Source organism: Rousettus aegyptiacus, unplaced genomic scaffold (assembly GCF_014176215.1).
Source record: "Rousettus aegyptiacus isolate mRouAeg1 unplaced genomic scaffold, mRouAeg1.p scaffold_m13_p_14, whole genome shotgun sequence".
NCBI classification, from domain to species: domain Eukaryota; kingdom Metazoa; phylum Chordata; class Mammalia; order Chiroptera; family Pteropodidae; genus Rousettus; species Rousettus aegyptiacus.
The window spans coordinates 15,359,084-15,376,619 of NW_023416289.1; the positions used below are offsets into that span (position 1 = coordinate 15,359,084).

Here is a 17,536-nt window from a genome sequence, read left to right on the forward strand (position 1 = left end):
AGTTGTCTATTGATGGGTACTTAGGTTGCTTCTATATCTTGGCTATTGTAAATAGCGCTGCAGTGAACATAGGGGTGCATATATCTTTTCGGATTAGTGTTTTAGATTTTTTCTGATAAATACCTAGAAGTAGAATTGCGGGGTCATAAGGTAGTTCTATTTTTAATTTTGGGGGAACCTCTATTAGTGTGATCTTTCAAACATACAAATCTGATGGTGCCATTTCTCGGGCTAAGAAGCTTTAACAGCCCCCCCCCTCCCCCGCCTCACACACACACCCTTTACTTAAACCTCCTTAACATGGTTGGTAAGGTCCTGTGTGATCTGGCCACCATTTATGGCTCCCTACTTATCTCATGCTTCTTGTCCCTCTTGGCTACTCAGTTCCTCTAATAAGTTCAAAATGACGAGCTTTTTCAGGCCTCAGGCCCTTCTCACAGGCTGTGCTTTATTACTGAAAACTCCTGTCCTCTGTTCTGCATACAACTGGCTACTTCTTATCCTTCAGATTCTACTTAAAATATTACTTCCCTAAAGGGCCTTCTATGGCCACTCCAGTTACTATGCACATCATAATTCTCTATCAGAGTACTTGGTTTGCTCCTTCTGTAGGAATGACAATAATTTAAAATCAGTTATTTACTTGTTCAATACCTTCCTCATCCATGGGGTCGCAAGCCCTATCATGGCAGACAACACGTCTTATTTCATTTATTGATGTTTGCATCCTATATCCACATGTGCTGGACACAAAGATGCCGAGTACATACTATTGAATAAATGAATGAGTGCATGCATGTGTGCATGGATAAATGTATGAATGGAAGCAAGATCCTCGCCACGCAGTTGCTGGGAGCCCAGAATTGAAGCCATTCTTGATAACACATTATAATGCTGTAACAGTGGTCCTCTAGCTGAGCAGGGTCCGTGGCAGTCTGCCCCAAGGAGAGAGAGCTGTCCATAAAAGGCTCAATTCGAACGGGTTTTGGATAATGAGGATTTTTTTATAAGACTCTACAGGGTAGGGAATTTCAGATGGAGGAAGTAAACAACATGCCATATTAGATAAACAACAAATAGTTTTTAGTCTGAGTATGTCTTGTGCAGTATTTGGGACATATTTATACCAGAATGTAATAGTTGTTTATCTGAAATTCATATTTAAACTGGACAGTTGTATTTTATGTGGTAGTGTGTGTGTGGCCGTTCTAGTTTGGACTAGTGTGCGTACATCCTGCTTGTAAATGAGGGGGGCATGGATATCAAGCACAAAGGCTTGAGGCATTGCCATGTTTAAGTACCTAACATCAGGCCAAGGAGCATGACTTTCATTCTTCAAGCAATAGTTGATATGTAGGAGAGCAGCCATATCACTACAAATAAGTTCTCCCACCTACTGGAGCTGGTGACATACATTCCATAGTTGGAATGGGAATGTCTTTGGTCTGATCATACTACTTGTGGGGAATAGATCTAGGTTTGAATTCTGTGTGTGATGGTAAGTCGCTTCCCCTCATTGGGTGTTAGCCATCCCACTGCTAAAGTGAAGGAGTTGACCAGATGTCTTTAAAGCCCCATTAAGTTTAAATGGGGCTAAGTTTAGCACTGGGTTCTTATTTGGAGACCCTATTAAACATTCTAGTAGTAGCATCCAGGGAGGAGCTGCAAGGCAGTGATTTCAGGGTCCACTCTCACTGGCTTTTGCCTGTGCGATGTTCCCCCTCCTTCCCTAGACGATATCTTAGGATGGGCTCCCTACAGAAGTGGAGTCTGAGGGATGAATCTTATGCAAGTGACTTACTGAAGCAGTGTTTTTAAGAAAAGACAGGGGAGGTAGAATAGGGCAGAAAAAACTAAGCTAAGGAAGGGTGTTTTCTCAAATGGAGACTTGTTTTAGCCTGGTTTTATGCGGAGCTCTAGAACGTTGTCCCATCATGGAGTTATGGGTCTGAGCTTTGGGGCCCCAATGAATCAGTCATTCATTGGCCATGTGCTCACTGTGGGGGGCGCCGCATGGGAACGACTTCAGCCTACTCTGGTCATGTGCTCCCACCAGTCAAGGGCAATCGTCCAGAGACGATTACCGCTGTGAGCTTTTAGCGAGTTCACAGCTGGGGGACGGGTGCACCCACTCAGGAGAAAGGATCTGGGCAAGATACTGAAGGCATCTCCTACACGTAATTAGTTCTTAGAGAGCTTAAGAAATGATGTGTAATTGGCAGTGTACGTACATAAGAGCCTAACTGGATAAGTCTAAAGACTGAACATATAATGTCAGCAATTACAGGGCACATTTTTTTTTGTCTGGGACTCAGTTTCTGTATCTTTGAAATAGGAAAATCGGATTACATTTTTCTTCTATAGAGTCTGTCACGGCTCCAGTGTTCTGCAGTTCAACTGCCTTAGTTCAAAGTAGCTCTCCCACTAAGTGTTTGGCCAAGTGAGTGTTGTTTGGTTTGGAGTCGTCACTGATTACGGAACTGTTCTGCCTGGCTGAGCCTCATCCGTGAAGTGGGGGCCATAACAGCACGTATCCTGCCAGGCTCCTATCAGGACCAACGGGAAAATGGATGGCGAGTGCCGAACACGTGTGCTTCGCTTCCTTTTCCTAGTATCGGTCGGGCACAGCTTTGTATGAAATTTAGAGCATATTCTGGGGCCTATAACAACCATTTTTGTGACTGAGGAATGAAACCGTGTTTTCTTGTGAAATGAAGCATAGAGATCTGCAGTCAGGCTGGGGTACTTCGGATTGGGGTTCAAGGACTTGCGAGGGCTTATGAAACCTACCACAAGGTAGCTTCCATTTTTCTAAGTCTCATGTTTTCTGTGCTGCTTCAGATAGTGTCATGGGAGGCTTAAGATAGTGGGACAGACCTGGATGGAAGCGGTTCTCAGCATGTTGCCTTAGGAAAACCACACGCAGATGGGCTTGTGCTGATTTGAGGAAACAGAAGGAAAAATAATTCATGGTTTCAAAACTTGACATTTTTTAGCTTCCCACTAGATATGTCATGTGTACTATATTTGCTGCACTTCTTGGCCTGACTTTCCAAGCTCAAGATTCAGGAATTATACTTGACATTTCCTCCCAATATGGGTGGAAGAGGCAGAGAGGGAGGACACGGGCGAGGGCGGGGAGAGAAAGATGTGGGCTTTGGAGATGTCCAGACCAATGTGCAGTTGTTGGCTCTGGTACCAAGTCACCATGTGCTCTTGCTCAGGTCTCTTCTCTCTGAGCCTGATTCCTTTCATCTATGAAATGGGAACCAACCCTAGTTTCTAGGGATGTCATGTTTAGACAGTGCTCACATCAGGCTGCATGCAGAGTAGGTCATCATGTATTTAAGTAGCTCTCATGACATCGTTATCCTCCCCAAGAAAAGTGTTCAAGTCTTACAATGGTACATGTTAGAGGCAGAATTTAAACTGCGACGTCTCTCTCCCGATGGATGCCTTCTTCCTGTGAGCTTCTCTTCACATCAAGCTTTAGGAGGCAGCTGTACAGTCTTGGTCTCATGAACAGATCTCCCATAGAGAGAATTCCCAGTGTGCGGAGTGCAGGTGGCCTCAAAATTGTCGCGTGGAAAGAGAATCCGAGCTCAGCTGGCACTGCCGAATCACTAGTTCTATCGGCGATGAGAATGAGGGCCCAGAAAGTGCAAGCTCCTGTGAATGACAGCTTGGAAGGGAGGGCGACTTACCATGTGACGGAAGCGGAAGCCAAAGTGGCGGTGGGTAGATTTGGACGGTCCACACCGGTGTGTCGCTCTGAGGCCTGTGGGAGCCTCCACGGAGGCCGGGAGGGAGGGAAGAGGGCTCATTTGGGACGAGGACATGGAGAGCTCACGCAGTCAGGCTGGAGTCCCGCGCAGGAAGGGTAAGGATGAGGCCGCCCAGGTGTTGCTGTCCGTCGGGGAGACTGGCTGCCTCCAGAACGGCATCCTGCTCAGGGCTGGCTCAGCATTAGGGGAGTTGAGTCAGCGTCAGTACGGCCGCGGGCCCACAGCGACGGTGTCGTCCCATCGTGGGTCCTTCTCCTTCAGCCTTGCCGGCGGAGGACGGTCTCACACTCCTCAGGGAGGTGGGACCAGTGAGGCGCAGTGTGGTCAGAGCCCACCTGTGGGCTCCAGGTTCCCAGGTGGAGCTGGAGGGCTCAGCAGACAAGGCGTAAGTGTGGGGCCTCCTCGTACGGGCGCTGGCTTCGGGGAGACAACCCGCCAAGTGAGTCACGGAAGATGGAGTCTGCAGGCTCCGCATCCTTATTTCTCGGCCCTTCTCTATTTGCCACGGTGGCTCGGGCGACTGGGCTGCCGCGCCTCTGTCCTGTCACCGCCTTCCCTGCCTCCCCAAAAGAACAGCCTGATCGTCGCCCTGGGGCGAACCCCCTCCCCCGGCCCTCCTTAGGCACCCCCCTCGTCACACGGCCTGCGTCTGCCCCCGGGGATGGTGCCCATGACCCAAAACTGTCAGCTTGCTCTTTCACGCTCACTTGAAGCGTGTTACAGACATTGTGCAAAGAACTTCCATTTACAGGGCGGGGACGTGCGGCATTTGGTCTGAGGACTGCGTGCTGGCCTGTGTTTGACTGACCAGGGGACAGGGCGGGCAGGGTCCTGTTCGGTACCTTCTCTGGGGCATCCATGCCTCTCGCCCACCAGGTCCCAGGGCAGCCCGATGCTGCAGAGAAGTCACCGTCTCTTGGCCCGCATGCCGCCGTGGACTGTTCCGAGCTCTTTAGAGCCTTCAAAACTGAAACAAAAATGTTCTGCTTGGGGAAGTTCCCACTGAAACGGCACCGGCACCCTCCCCACCCGCTCCGTCTGGTTCTTTCCTGGGCCGCAGGGCTCTGCTTGGGCCTGCAGCCTGCGCGTTGGCCGCCTCAGGTGTGTGCCGTGTGTGGCAGGGAGGCAGTCAGAGTACTGGAGGTGGCCCCACGTTCCTCTCCTGTGGGACTTCGCCCCCGCCCCACCACGGCCATCGAGCCCCTTCCTGAGACTGCCTGTCCCGCGGACTTGTCCACGCCGCGGCCATGCGGTGCCGCTCTCTGCTGGGAAGCCAGGTCCATGTCCCGTCCCTGGTTTCTGCTCGTTTTTCATCACTGACCTCAGGTATCACCTTTCGGGGAGAGCCTCCTGCCCTACCTGGACTTCACCTCTGTCCACCTCGGCCTGGGGCCACCTCCACACACCGTTCTGCGGTTGTCTTTACAGGAGTAGATACCGAAAGTGCTGCGGGGCCCCAGGGTGGCGCAGACTTGGGAGCTGACAGTGGGTTTTATTGCTACTGAATAATTAAGGCACAGCTTCCATTTGTGGGGATTTGCTCTGAAGGTCTCATGAGGTGTTAGTGGTCAAATCGGCTGCATGGTGTGAGTTGACAAGGTGAGAGAAACCCACAGCCTGGAACATTACGCTTCCCCTGACTTAACTGTGTCCCACGCACGGTGGCCTTGTCGCAAGCAACACCTTTACTTGAGATCTGCCTTCCGGGCCCATCTGACTGCACACATCACCTCTTTCCTTCAGCAAAGGTGGCCGTGAGCGATGTGGAACGCAGGGGGAGCGGCCGGGCTTGTGGTGCTTCTGGAGTCGGATGTTCTCCCGGGACGGGGTCGTTCAGACCAGGGCGTCTCAGAAACTGAGCGGGCGACCTCACTGGGAACAAGTCCGTTCTCTGAGCCTCAGGCTGGTGTCAGACTTGCCCTGCTTATGGGGTTGTGACGACGGTCAAACTGGGTGATGCGTGTGCTGTAAAAAAAAAAAAAAAATGAGTATTTGGGTTGACATAAGGAAGTGGCACTTGTATTAGTCATTAGTGTCATTAGAAAATTAGTCGTTAGTGTTACTTGTTCGCCTTTGTATGGTTCTAGGCATTTCCTTCCTCCCTCGGAGCTTGGTGAATAGCAATAGATAAGTTTGTCTCGGAAGAAAGGGACAATTTACAAGAGCTGGGGTAGGCCGACTCCAGAAGGTACAGGGTGGTGGTTCCTGGAGCCTCAAACTAGAGGTTCTCCCCTCGCTGAACACAAAGAAAAAATGTGAAGTTGCTCAAAGAAATGAATGCCTGATGCTGTGACGTTCAGAGCCAAGGATCAGCTTCCATGTACAGAATTTACATGTAAAATTACAGTAATAAGTATGTCCCACTTTTTTGCTTTTAAAAGATCACTGATAAGGCAGGCGGACAGGTGTAAAGAATAGGAGGGAGCTAATGCATAGGGCTGAAATGAACTTTTTTCCCCCCTCAACTTCCAGTCTTTCTCTCGACCTGCTTCCATGGGATCAGATCTACTCATGACGGGTTTTAACTGGGAAATTCTCAATGCCTGGACCAGTGTCATGGCACGATTAATGGCACAGCCAGCATAGATTTTAATTATGGCTGGAAAGTGCCTTTTAGACAGAATGGGCGAAGGCAGCCATTTGGCGACTTCCTGCATGACTGCCAACCAAAAGCAATTCTATCAGGGCTGTTATTTTTTTTCTTCAAGAATGACTTCCTTTGTGCGACCATAGGAAGCTTTCAAGAAATTGTTTCTAGCACCACTGGTATTTAAGCACCAGAATGAACCTGCATTCAGTAATTTAAAGTAATTTTGTTTTCCAAGTTAATTAATGGAATGATTCTCGATATTTGAGAATGAAATATAACATAGGAAGATCGTAAGGCAGGTTTCCCCTTCTATTTTAGAGTTGGGTGAGCAGACAGAGGGTTGATGAGCTTCTCTGGGACAGGCATTTTTTCCTAGGCATGAAATAATCCAGAGGTGAACGTCTCAGATTTTAGCGTTCATGTGAGTGAGCTGAAGAGCTTTCTAAAATGCAAGGTGTGATCTAGCAGATATGGGATGGGACCTGAGACCCTGGAGCCGTAACAATCTCAGGTAAGACCCGTGAACCCCATTTTAAGATGTGTACGAGGCCATACAGCCTGAGACCACGGCCGCCTTGAGTGTCATGGATGAAGGTGACTCATTTATGCCAGTTACATGAACCTTGAAGCATTAGCCTAGGGGTGTGGCGAGTCTGTGCTCATGTTCTACCTTGCCCTCAGTGTGAAGCTCTGTTGTCACTCTGAGCCACACTAGCTTCCTAATTAAAACTAGAATAGTGTTAAGGTCATTCTACTAGACTATAATAAGCTAGAAACAGTTGTAGCCTTACATGGCCACTATGGAAAAGCATTGTTGAAGGCATATGTGATAAAAATCAGTGTGCTTTTTCTCATCTGGTCTAGAGGGCACTTGGGAGCTTTGCCTTAAAACTGGACCGCGTTTAGGCCAAAAGCTAAAAAAGTCCTAAGGTTGTACCGGTGAGCATTCCATCAAACGTGTCCTAACTTGACAGCTGCGGGCAGTCTGAAATTGGGTGATCCTGAGCTACTTCTCCATGCCATGAAGTTTGAGTCCCTATAATCATATGAGTGACTAATGGGGACTTTGTAGTTTAAGCATTGTAACTTATCACATACCTCATACTTCTGATGGAGCTTGTGAGGTGGATGTCTTGCCGTCACCCGTCACTGTTCTTCTTTGCAGGTGAAGACCGCTCTCTTCTCTTCAGAGAGGTGAAGCCAGTTGATTCCGAGTCCGCTGTTAATCGGCAAAGGAGACAGAATTCACACCTGGGCCTTCAGCACCTGGTGGAGGAGAACATCCGCAGCCGCTTTAAAATTTACGGAGACAGGTGAAATGACATATGTTTAATATTTTGCATTTTAAGAGATGGGAAGGGCAAGAGTATCATTTTTGAGTCTTAAATTTGAGGTATGTTCTTGAAAGCCTGGTGCTTGGATGATACTTACAGTATAAAAATAGACTAACAATTATGGGAAACCTGGAGCACGCCTTACTTGTAAGATTAGTGTTGTTCTGTATAATTATAGCCAATTCTTTGGGCGCCTAGCATGTACTCACTGTATCCTTACAACATTCCAGTGTGGTTAATGCTATAATTCTTAATTTTAATAGGAAGTTTTAGTATAGAAAGGTTAAATACCTTGTCTAAGATCACAGAAATAAAAGTTGGCCAAGCCACAATTTACACTTGAGATCAGCCTGATTATAGAGCTCAAGTTGTTATATTATGATTTCCTTAATTGTAAATGTCTATTAAAATTTTACCTTAATGATCCATCTTCGTTTTACTGGTACCATGTAAAGAGAAGGAGCCGGTGTCTACACTGGGTATGTCACAGGCCTTCACGGGGTCAAGCTGATGGTGGCAAAAGCATAGACATGAGAAACCCCAATGTGAGGCAGACTTCAGATACCAGCTTCTCGACAGACCCTCTCTGGTATTAACACTAAGGCGTGGGGGCCGTTATCTAACTGCTCTCACATCCTCACTAGGTCAGCTCTGATAGAATGCACAAATATCATTCTGACTGCTAAGAGGTAACATTCTGACTGCTAAGAGGTAAGCACATACAAACTGTTCTCCCGCCTTTCTCTTATTTAATCTCCTATAAAACACTAGATATTACATGTGTAGAATGCAAGATTAACAAGTATTACATTTTTCTCATTAAAGATTACAGTCACCTATTATAGGAATACTATCATTTGAGCTATGTGGCTAAGAAAGAGCCTGTATTTGGATCAAAATGACATTACTTTCAGGAGATTCTAACACATCAGGGGCATCATGGGAATTTTGAGAACAGGCCAAGCGAGCATGTGGGAAGGACTGAGATGGTAAGGTCAAGGACATCTGAAGTTGTACCACTCAGGGACAGACAGCACCCACGCTGGAAGTTGGATTTTAGGCTTCTGGGTAACAGTGACGTTGATATTCCAATGCTAGGGATTAATGAGAAGGCTCTGGCCCTAACTCAGAGTATGACCTCTAATATGGGACTGTTGGACTGAAGAGTTTCTATCAATATTGGAGTTCACATGGCTCTTTTGTGCTCCCAAGGGGGAGAGGCAGGGAAATGTAGGGGTGACAAGGAATGTGGAGGGTACTGTAATGGTTAGCTAAGAGAGGAGATGCTATGGGGAAGGAAAGAATTGTATTTTAGATGTCTATAGCGTGGATCATTCAATAAAAATCAAAATGATTAGTTTGATACAAGATTTAACGGGAGGAGAAGATGACATGGAGTAAGATTTTGTTTGGACTGACGGTGCCCCGAGGACAAGGGGCCACGTCTTTGCCATAATCTCCATGTGTGGCAGTGCGTCAAACACACTATCCAATAGCAACAACTGTTTGTTGACATGAACAAAGTGACCAACTTTATTCCATAAGGGACTTTATAGGAATCAGAATCGTCTGAAAATTCTAGGGTCAATTATTATCAGAGTCTGAATAGGTGATTTTCTGAGATTCTACAACAATATAAATATTGGTAACTAATGGACACATTACAGTATATATTACTAATTATATACCAGTCCTCGGGCTGACCGGTAGTGAAGTGAGCTGGGGGTCTGCATGGGAAACACCATGAAGCAGGAGGGAGAGAATTAACTGGGGAGGAGAGTAGGAGAGTTCAGGTCCCTGATTAAACACGTACCTTTGTAACTGGTTGGTTCTAATGCTGCGAGAGACCTCATGCCACCCAGAACCTGTTTGGCTGCTCTGCCAAGGTCTTGGTGGGTTATCTTTTGCTGAGTCTGGTGGGACTAGAGAGTAGCTTCCATCTCTACTACTAACTAGACATATTAGTTATCACTTCCCTCCTTGAATCAAACGTTTGATATCTACTTACCATGCATGGCATGCATCCGTCCTTCTCTCTTCCTCATTCCTGGAAAGTGCACTGTCTGGGCTTTAGCTGAGCTTCCACGTGACGCAGACCAAGTCAGTTAACCTCTGGAAAAGGAGGGATCTGATGAGTTTCCTCCTACAGTCCTTTCCTGTTCTAATGTATCAACATAATGTGCACCAGAGGCACAGTGCAGGGTCAAGAAAAATATCTACTTCCTAATTTAAGGGAACTCTGGCCCTAATTTGGAGTCTCACACAAGTGAGAACTCACAGCAGTTCTGTCTGGACCCTGCCCCAGCATTTTGCTGTGTCGTTCATGGGAAGGAGGAGTGCCACGACCTGATGACTGACTGTGTCAATGTTCACTGAGTGACAGGTCAGATTGTCTTTTTATAGTCATGCCACCTGAATGTTCCCCTTGATGGCATAACGATGTCTTGAAAGAAGAGAGGAGACGGAGAAATCTCAGGGAGGAATTCCTAGAAAAGGTGGATGGAAAGCTGGGTTTTTAAGAATTAAATTGATGGAAAGGATCAAAGCAGCAGCGTTTCCTAGAAGTTGTAGAGAAGGCACATTGTGAATAGAACCGTAAGTACTCAAGATGCTGAAGTGAGAACACACGAGGTGTTTCGTTTTACATGGTGAGTTATGAGGCCAGGCACTGGGCATCTTTAAATGCCAGGCTATGGACGTAAGACCTCCTAATGAATAAATGCAATAGGGACCCTTTGAAGGTTGAACAGGGCAATGCCTTGTAAATAGCTTTTTGGGAAAAATAGTCTGGCAGCCTGGAGGAACATAGACTGACTGCATGGGACAAAGTTAGAAGGCAGAGAGACTAGACAGGAATGTCTTATTCCAAGTTGGCAATTTTTTTTCTACTGGAAAAAAAAAAAACCCTAAGCTTCCAATGGACTGCCTTTTATTATGACACAAAAGCCATAAAAGTAGTGATGTATATAAAAGCAGTACAGGATGTTTTTAGTGGCTTTATGAAATAAAAACAGCAGTAGATAGTTAAAATTGGAATGTCCCACATCAGGTTATAACCGTCTGAGTTTGGGAACTTACCGCAGCAATGCAATCATGTTTTTATAGCTCTAGCTCGGTCTTTTCACTCAGATAACTGAACTATGAGTGGGTGAGAAGGGAAAACCCAGCAAATCAATGCCACCAAATAGCGACGGATGAGAGTCTTTGAATTTCAATGGCCACAGCAGTTACCAGCTTGATAAAAGAATCGTTATTTCCCCAAATTCGAAATATGTGTGCTATGAATAAGGGTACGATGGATACGTGGGAGATCAGTTTCCCTGACAAAATAACACGATTGGCAGGAAGCAACTGCACCAGACATAGGGTTTGAGATGGGCCTTTAAGATTGAGTCCAAATAGGTGCAAATGAACGGACAGGGGAACATTCAGGTGGCATGACTATAAAAAGAACGATCTGACCTGTCACTCAGTGAACATTGACACAGTCAGTCATCAGGTCGTGGCACTCCTCCTTCCCATGAACGACACAGCAAAATGCTGGGGCAGGGTCCAGACAGAACTGCATCAGATTCAGCTCGGCTACTCGTGACCTGTGGCCCTGAATTCTCTATCTCAGTCTGTCAGTCAGTAAATGGGGTTATCGAACCTCACAGCACGGGCATGATACTAAGCGAGATACCGTAAATTAAGTGCCGGCCTGGCGGCTGCCTACACTAGGGTTTCGGTAAGTACAGGCCCTCAGGTGAAGTCCTCGTGCTGGCTCCCAGGTGAGACCCATGAGCGGTCAGAGTGAAAGAGCTTCTGGGTGAGCCGGAGTTTCCCCAGCCGCGGAGTCCGCCCGTGGTACATGTCACTGTCAACTGTGATTTGGAATTCGTGCTCTACACCCCTTTAGAATATCTAGACTCATATCAAGCCAACCTACAAAACACACCCTAAATCACCTCTGGATATTTCCCTTCCCTGTGTTTTTCTAAAGGTTAATGACTTCGACCACAGAAGAGAGTGCTCACTATTTCTGAAGGACACATTTCCATGAAAACCACCGCAGGTCCCTCCAGAAAGGCTCAGCTACACCACTTCTCACCTGCTCACGTGACACCAGCCTCCTAAGCAGGGTTACTAGATAAAATGCATGATGCCCCATTTTCATTATGATAAATAACAAATATGTTTAAGCACAAGTAATATTTCAGATACATCAAAATATTTCAGACGGACTGAAAAAATTATCTTAAGTGAAAATTTAACTGGGTATCGTATATTTTTGTAACGTTTCGAGAACCCTATGCCTATGGCGTAGGGATCCCAATGGGGTAGAATGTCAGTTTTGAAATCAGACAGACCTGGGTGTTCAACTCCACAGTCAGCCACCTATTATTGATTGTATAACCTTTCCCTGAACCTCTCTGAGGTAAAAAGTCCTTAAATTAACCAGAATAATTATGGATGAAGATACTCCTCTTAGAGTTACTGAAAAAATAAAGTGAAACAGCAAAGAACACTGTGGCTGGTATACGTCCCATGTGTCACAGAAGTGCCACATCCATTAAAGCAACTAAATGCACTGTTAAAGGACTTTATAAATAGTGCCATTCCCAGAAATGGTACAGACTTATTATTACTGTTTTTCCCCATGGCCATCCATTGGAGAGGTGGTACTTCTGAGATCATGATTCAGGTGTTCAAACTCCCACTCCAGGGCTTTCTCTGATGTCCTGCTCTTTCTAAAAGCCTCTCTCACGTGAGTAAGTGTTATCTTCAGTTAACTGCAGATAGACTCAAAATAAAATTTATTCCTAGTATTTGCAATGTGTCCATTGCCATGGTTTGCTTTAAAGCAGGGTCCTAGAAAGCAGCATTCCTCAGGAAAGCATTTTATCTCTTATGATCTTGTTTCCAAAGATGGAAAATCAATTTTAGGTAAAGTAATGAGTATGGCGGTGCTGGAGGCAGAATCAGCTTCACCCAGCACGTACGACCTACAACAGCACCAGTCACTGAATGTGAAGTTAGGACACCCTCATGCTTGCTATTAAATATACAAACTCCAGAACGCATACAAAATTTTGAAGGTTTGTGTCATGCCCAGTTTACAAAGGAGGAAATTGAGGCTAGGTGAAGTTACGTCATCTACCCCCAATTCACACAGCTTGTATGTGGCAGAGCTGGGATTTAAACCCAAGCCTGACTCACACCAAAAGCCTTTTCTTTTCCACTGCCCAAGGCTACTTTTTTTTCCCTCAGAGCAATGATATAGAAACAAAGCATCTGGTTCATGAACCAAGAACATGCCTCTCCTTCCTCCTCCCACAATCCGTGAAAAGGGAGAAAGAAACAGCATCTTGTGAAATTTCTACAGTCTGCTTAGGGACTACAGCCAGGAATGCTTCATGGCTGGACACACAGTGCCTGAATTGCTCAGAGTTTTACCTTACACATTTTTTTTTCCAGTCACAAAAGCCATTCATTGCCACCTCAGCCCCAGCATAGCTGGTCCCTTGTTCTAAGCCTGAGAAATCCTCTTGGGATCTTACTTCACAGGCAGAGGGGCCATGCCAGGTCCTAGAGGTACCAGTGACCAAAAGAGCAGCAGGATCCGAGACAGCCCTGTCTCACTTATTACCATGTGATGGTCTGGGGAGAGAAAGCTGGTCATGCTGATGACTAATGACCTATCTGTCCAGCTAATGGCTACTTGTCGTGACATGAGCTGACCCACAGTCAAAGCACATGGTGTCCTGTTACAGCCACAGCAACAGCAAAAAGAGAAATTTTCTCAAAGTGTGAGACTTAAGGCGCTGGGTCTACAGTTGAGGGGACCCAGATAACTACTGTCACCACTGTTATCATCATTGTTCGTAGTTAATACTTATTCATTGTGCGTTAAGTTTCAGGCACTAGGGAGCTGCTTAAACACAAATAAAACACAATCTCCCTTATCAACACCCCAAATCTGGTGAGAGATACAGACTCGCAGACAGTGTAAGAAGTGCTGAAAGGGAACACAGAAAGCTGGCTGAGAGACAGACCTCAGGGTAGCTTCTCAGAGGAGACAATGCCTAAGTTAAGTGTAAGAAACAATGTTCCTAGCAGAGCTTCTGAAGGATGTGCTCTTCAGGAAGAGAAAACATGCAGAAAATGATATCATCACGACGGTGACAGAGGTTATTCTCAACTTCAGTCCCCCTTATGAGGAAATCAACTAACAACTAGACAAGACAGCATTGTAAAAATCTTAGAAGAGTGTCCGGGAACTTCCAGTCAAGATGGTGGAGTAGATAAATGCTATGATCACCTCCTCCCATGACCATATCACAATTACAGCTAAATTGTAGAATAATTGTCGCTGAGAACCATTTGAAGACTAGATGAACATAAATCCTAAAACTAAGGATATGAAGAAGAAACCACAACGAGACTGGTAGGAGGGGCAGAGATGCAGAACTGGCTGGTGCCACACTCACATGTAGTGGATAAGAACTGGGAAGGATATCTTGGCTGCAGAGGTCTCCCCACAAGGAGCTAGGGGTCCCAACCCCATAGCCTGCTCCCCAGCCTAGGGCACTAATGCTGGGAAAAGAAGTCCCCATAACATCTAGCTGTGAAAATCAGTGGGGATTGCATCCAAGAGAGATGAAGGGCTACCGGAGCCCCTGGAGTTCTTAAGGGACCACACATGAACTTGCTCCTCAGATTCACTGGCTCTGCACTCCAGTGCAGGGGCGGCAGCACAGGGGTACATGGGGAGGAACTGAATTGACGCTTCAGGGAAAAAGCTGGAGGGGCAGGGGTTGGGGCTGCTTTCTCTGGTGATGGGAACACTGGCAGGTACCACTGCTCCTCTGTCAAGCCCTCCTTCCACTCAGCCGGCAGGTGCAGGTGAACAGCAAATCTGAGCTCTCCATTACCCTGGGTAACACCGTTCACCCCACCCTGGTGATTCCCCAAGATCCTGCTCCACCAACTCATGTGCCCAGCCTGAGCTGCTTCCAGTAGCTTCTCCACACAAACAGACTGCCTTACTCATGCTGTACACTTTCCTAAAATCTTTCTGTAGTCCACAAACTCCAAAGAAGCAGTGGCTTCCCTCGGCATGCCCTGTACCTCTTGCGAAGTGGCCCCAAGCCTAGTATGAATGGTCTCAACTTGCATTGCAACCCATATCAAGTGGCCATGAGTCTGGCATAAGCTGCAGCCAGTGCTAGCCTGGCACATAGCTTCAACTAAGGGGACACAAATCCAGTACAAGAGGTGGCTGACTTCAGCTCACATCGTGGTGCCAACTAAAGGGTCCCAAGCTCAGCACTGGTGGCAACCAGCCTCAGATCAAAGCGTAGCCTGTCCCGAGCACCTCCAAGCTCAGCGTAAGTACCAACCAACTGTAGATCAGTTTGTCGCTCCCACTAGGTAGGCAGTACCAAGCTGGGAACAAGTGGTGGCTGATTTTGGCCTGTACCAGAGCTAGTCCCAGGATCCTCCAGAGTTGAACCAACTGGTGGCTGGCTTCAGATTACACAAGAGGAAACCCAACCAGCTCCACAAATGACACACCCAGAGGACAAACTCGGCTGGCGCCAGAGCCCTGCTAAAGCAACTACCGCTCTGTGGGTCAGCCCACAAGCAACGGCTTGTCTGCTGTAGTCATGGCCAGTCCTCACAGCCAGTCAGCCTGAGGGTCAGTCCTACCCACTGATGTGCCAACAGCAATCAAGACTCAATTACAATATGAAGATGCACACGACCTATACCAGGGACACTCCTAAAGCATCTGGTGAACAGAGAGACTGTGCCACTGGGCCTCACGGAACACACACTGCATGAGGCCACTCTGCAAAGGCTGGGAGATAACAGCAGGTCTACCTAATCCATAGAAACAAACACAGGGAGCCAGCCAAAATGAGGGGAAAAATAAACATGTCCCAAATGAAAGAACAGAACAAAGATCCAGAAAAGTAACTAAACACCATAGAGACAAGCAGTCTACCAGATGCAGAGCTCAAAACACTCGTGTTAAGAATGCTCAATGATCTCAGTGAGAACTTTTGCAAAGAGATATGAAACATAAAAATGGAGATATAAAATTAAAAAAATGAAAATAATAATTGAAATGAATACATTAGAGGAAATTAGAATTAGAGGGAATTAACATCAAATTGGATAAAGTAGAGGACTGAATTAGTGATCTGTAAGACAAGGTGGCAGAAAATACTCAATCCGAACAGCAAAAAATTTAGAATCAAAAAGTAAGGATAGTTCAAGGGACCTCTGGGACAACATCGAGCATACCAAGATTTGTATCACAGGGGTACCAGAAGAATAGGAGAGAGCAAAGGATTGAAAACCTATTTAAATAAATAATGATAGAAAATTTCCTTAACCTGGCAAAGAAAATAGACATACAAGTCTAGGAAGCACACAGAGTCCCGAAAATGATAAACTCAAGAAGGCCCACGTTAAGACATATCATAATTAAAATGCCAAAGGTTGAAGACAAAGGGAATCTTAAAAGCAGCAAGAGTAAAGCAGTTGAGCACAAGAGAGCTCTCATAAGACTGCCAGCTAATTTTTCAACAGAAACTTTGCAGGCTAGATTGGAGTGGCATGAGATGTTGAAAGTGATGAAAAGCGAGGACCTACAACCCAGATTTCTCTACCCAATAAGGCTATCATTTAGAATTGAAAGATAAAGAGTTCCCCAGACAAGAAAAAGCTAACGGAGTTCACAACCACTAAACCAGTATTATGAGAAATGTTAAAGGGACTTAAGTAGAAAAGATCAAAAATATAAATGAGAAAATACAGGAAAGAAAAATTCTCACCGACAATGGCAAATACTTATTAAAAGTGGTAGATCAACCAACTATAAAGCTAGTACAAAGGTTAAACGGCAAAAGTAGTAAGATCATGTGTAATTATATCAATAAATTAAAGGATACACATAAAAACACAAAATAAATGAAAAATACTGACAAAATCATAAATATGGAGGGGTAAGTTAAAATTATAGTGATTTTAGGATATGTTTGAACGTATGTGACCATCAACTTAAAATTGACTGCTATAAACATACCCTGATATATATGAAGCACATGGTAACCAGAAACCAAAGATCTACAAGAGATATATACAGGAAATAGAAATTCAAACATGATGATATAGAAAGTCATAAACAAGCATAAATAATAGAGAATTGCATAAACAATCATAAAACAATAAAATGGCATTAACTACATACCTATGAGTAATTACTTTAAATGTAATTTTACTAGATACTCCAATCGGAAGACACAATGTGGCTGAATGGATTTAAAAAAAAGAAGATCCATACATATGCTGCCTTCAGATAGAAAAACACACACAAAATGAAAGTAAAGGGATGACAAAAGATATTTTATGCAAATGGAAATAAAAAAAAGGCTGAGGTAGTAATACTTAGACAAAATTGACTTTTAACAAAAACTTTGTAACATGAGACAAAAAAGGGCATTTCATAATGATAAAGAGATCAGTGCAACAAGAGGATATAACTGTTATAAACATCTACGCATCCAAAATAGGAGCACCTAAATATATAAAGCAAATATTGATGGACATAAAAGGAGAAATCAAGTAATACAGTAATAGTAGGGGTCTTTAACACCCCACTGACATCAAAGGATAGATCATCCAGACAGAAAATCAACAAGGAGATAGTGGCCTTAAATACCACATTTGACAAGCTGGATTTAATTGATATTTTTAGGACGTTGCACCCCAAAGAGTATATACATTGTTTTTAAGTGCACATGGAACATTTTCCACAATAGATCATATGTTAGGTC

The 17,536-nt window shown here is 45.3% G+C and overlaps 2 long non-coding RNA genes across 7 annotated transcripts in view; one reads left to right on the forward strand and one right to left on the reverse strand.

Moving 5' to 3' along the window:
- The window catches only part of LOC107519736, a 399,180-nt gene that overhangs the window by 370,755 nt on the left and 10,889 nt on the right, over window positions 1–17,536 (forward strand). The window contains exons 6-8 of one of the 4 annotated variants that reach the window (XR_004954245.1): window positions 7,541–7,688; window positions 8,354–8,420; window positions 11,692–16,041. This is a non-coding gene — a long non-coding RNA (uncharacterized LOC107519736). Of the gene's footprint in view, window positions 1–7,540; window positions 7,689–8,353; window positions 8,421–11,691; window positions 16,042–17,536 lie in introns of those variants that run through there. The other 3 variants (XR_004954247.1, XR_004954246.1, XR_004954244.1) reach the window with 3 other exon arrangements.
- Window positions 298–17,536, reverse strand: part of LOC107519732 — a 68,562-nt gene continuing 51,323 nt past the window's right edge. For 2 of the 3 annotated variants that reach the window (XR_004954242.1, XR_004954241.1), the window contains 5 exons: window positions 9,718–9,821; window positions 8,126–8,216; window positions 7,474–7,641; window positions 4,628–5,750; window positions 298–4,341 (listed from right to left, as the gene is read on the reverse strand). This is a non-coding gene — a long non-coding RNA (uncharacterized LOC107519732). The remainder of the gene's footprint in view (window positions 4,342–4,627; window positions 5,751–7,473; window positions 7,642–8,125; window positions 8,217–9,717; window positions 9,822–17,536) is intronic. The other variant, XR_004954243.1, reaches the window with a different exon arrangement.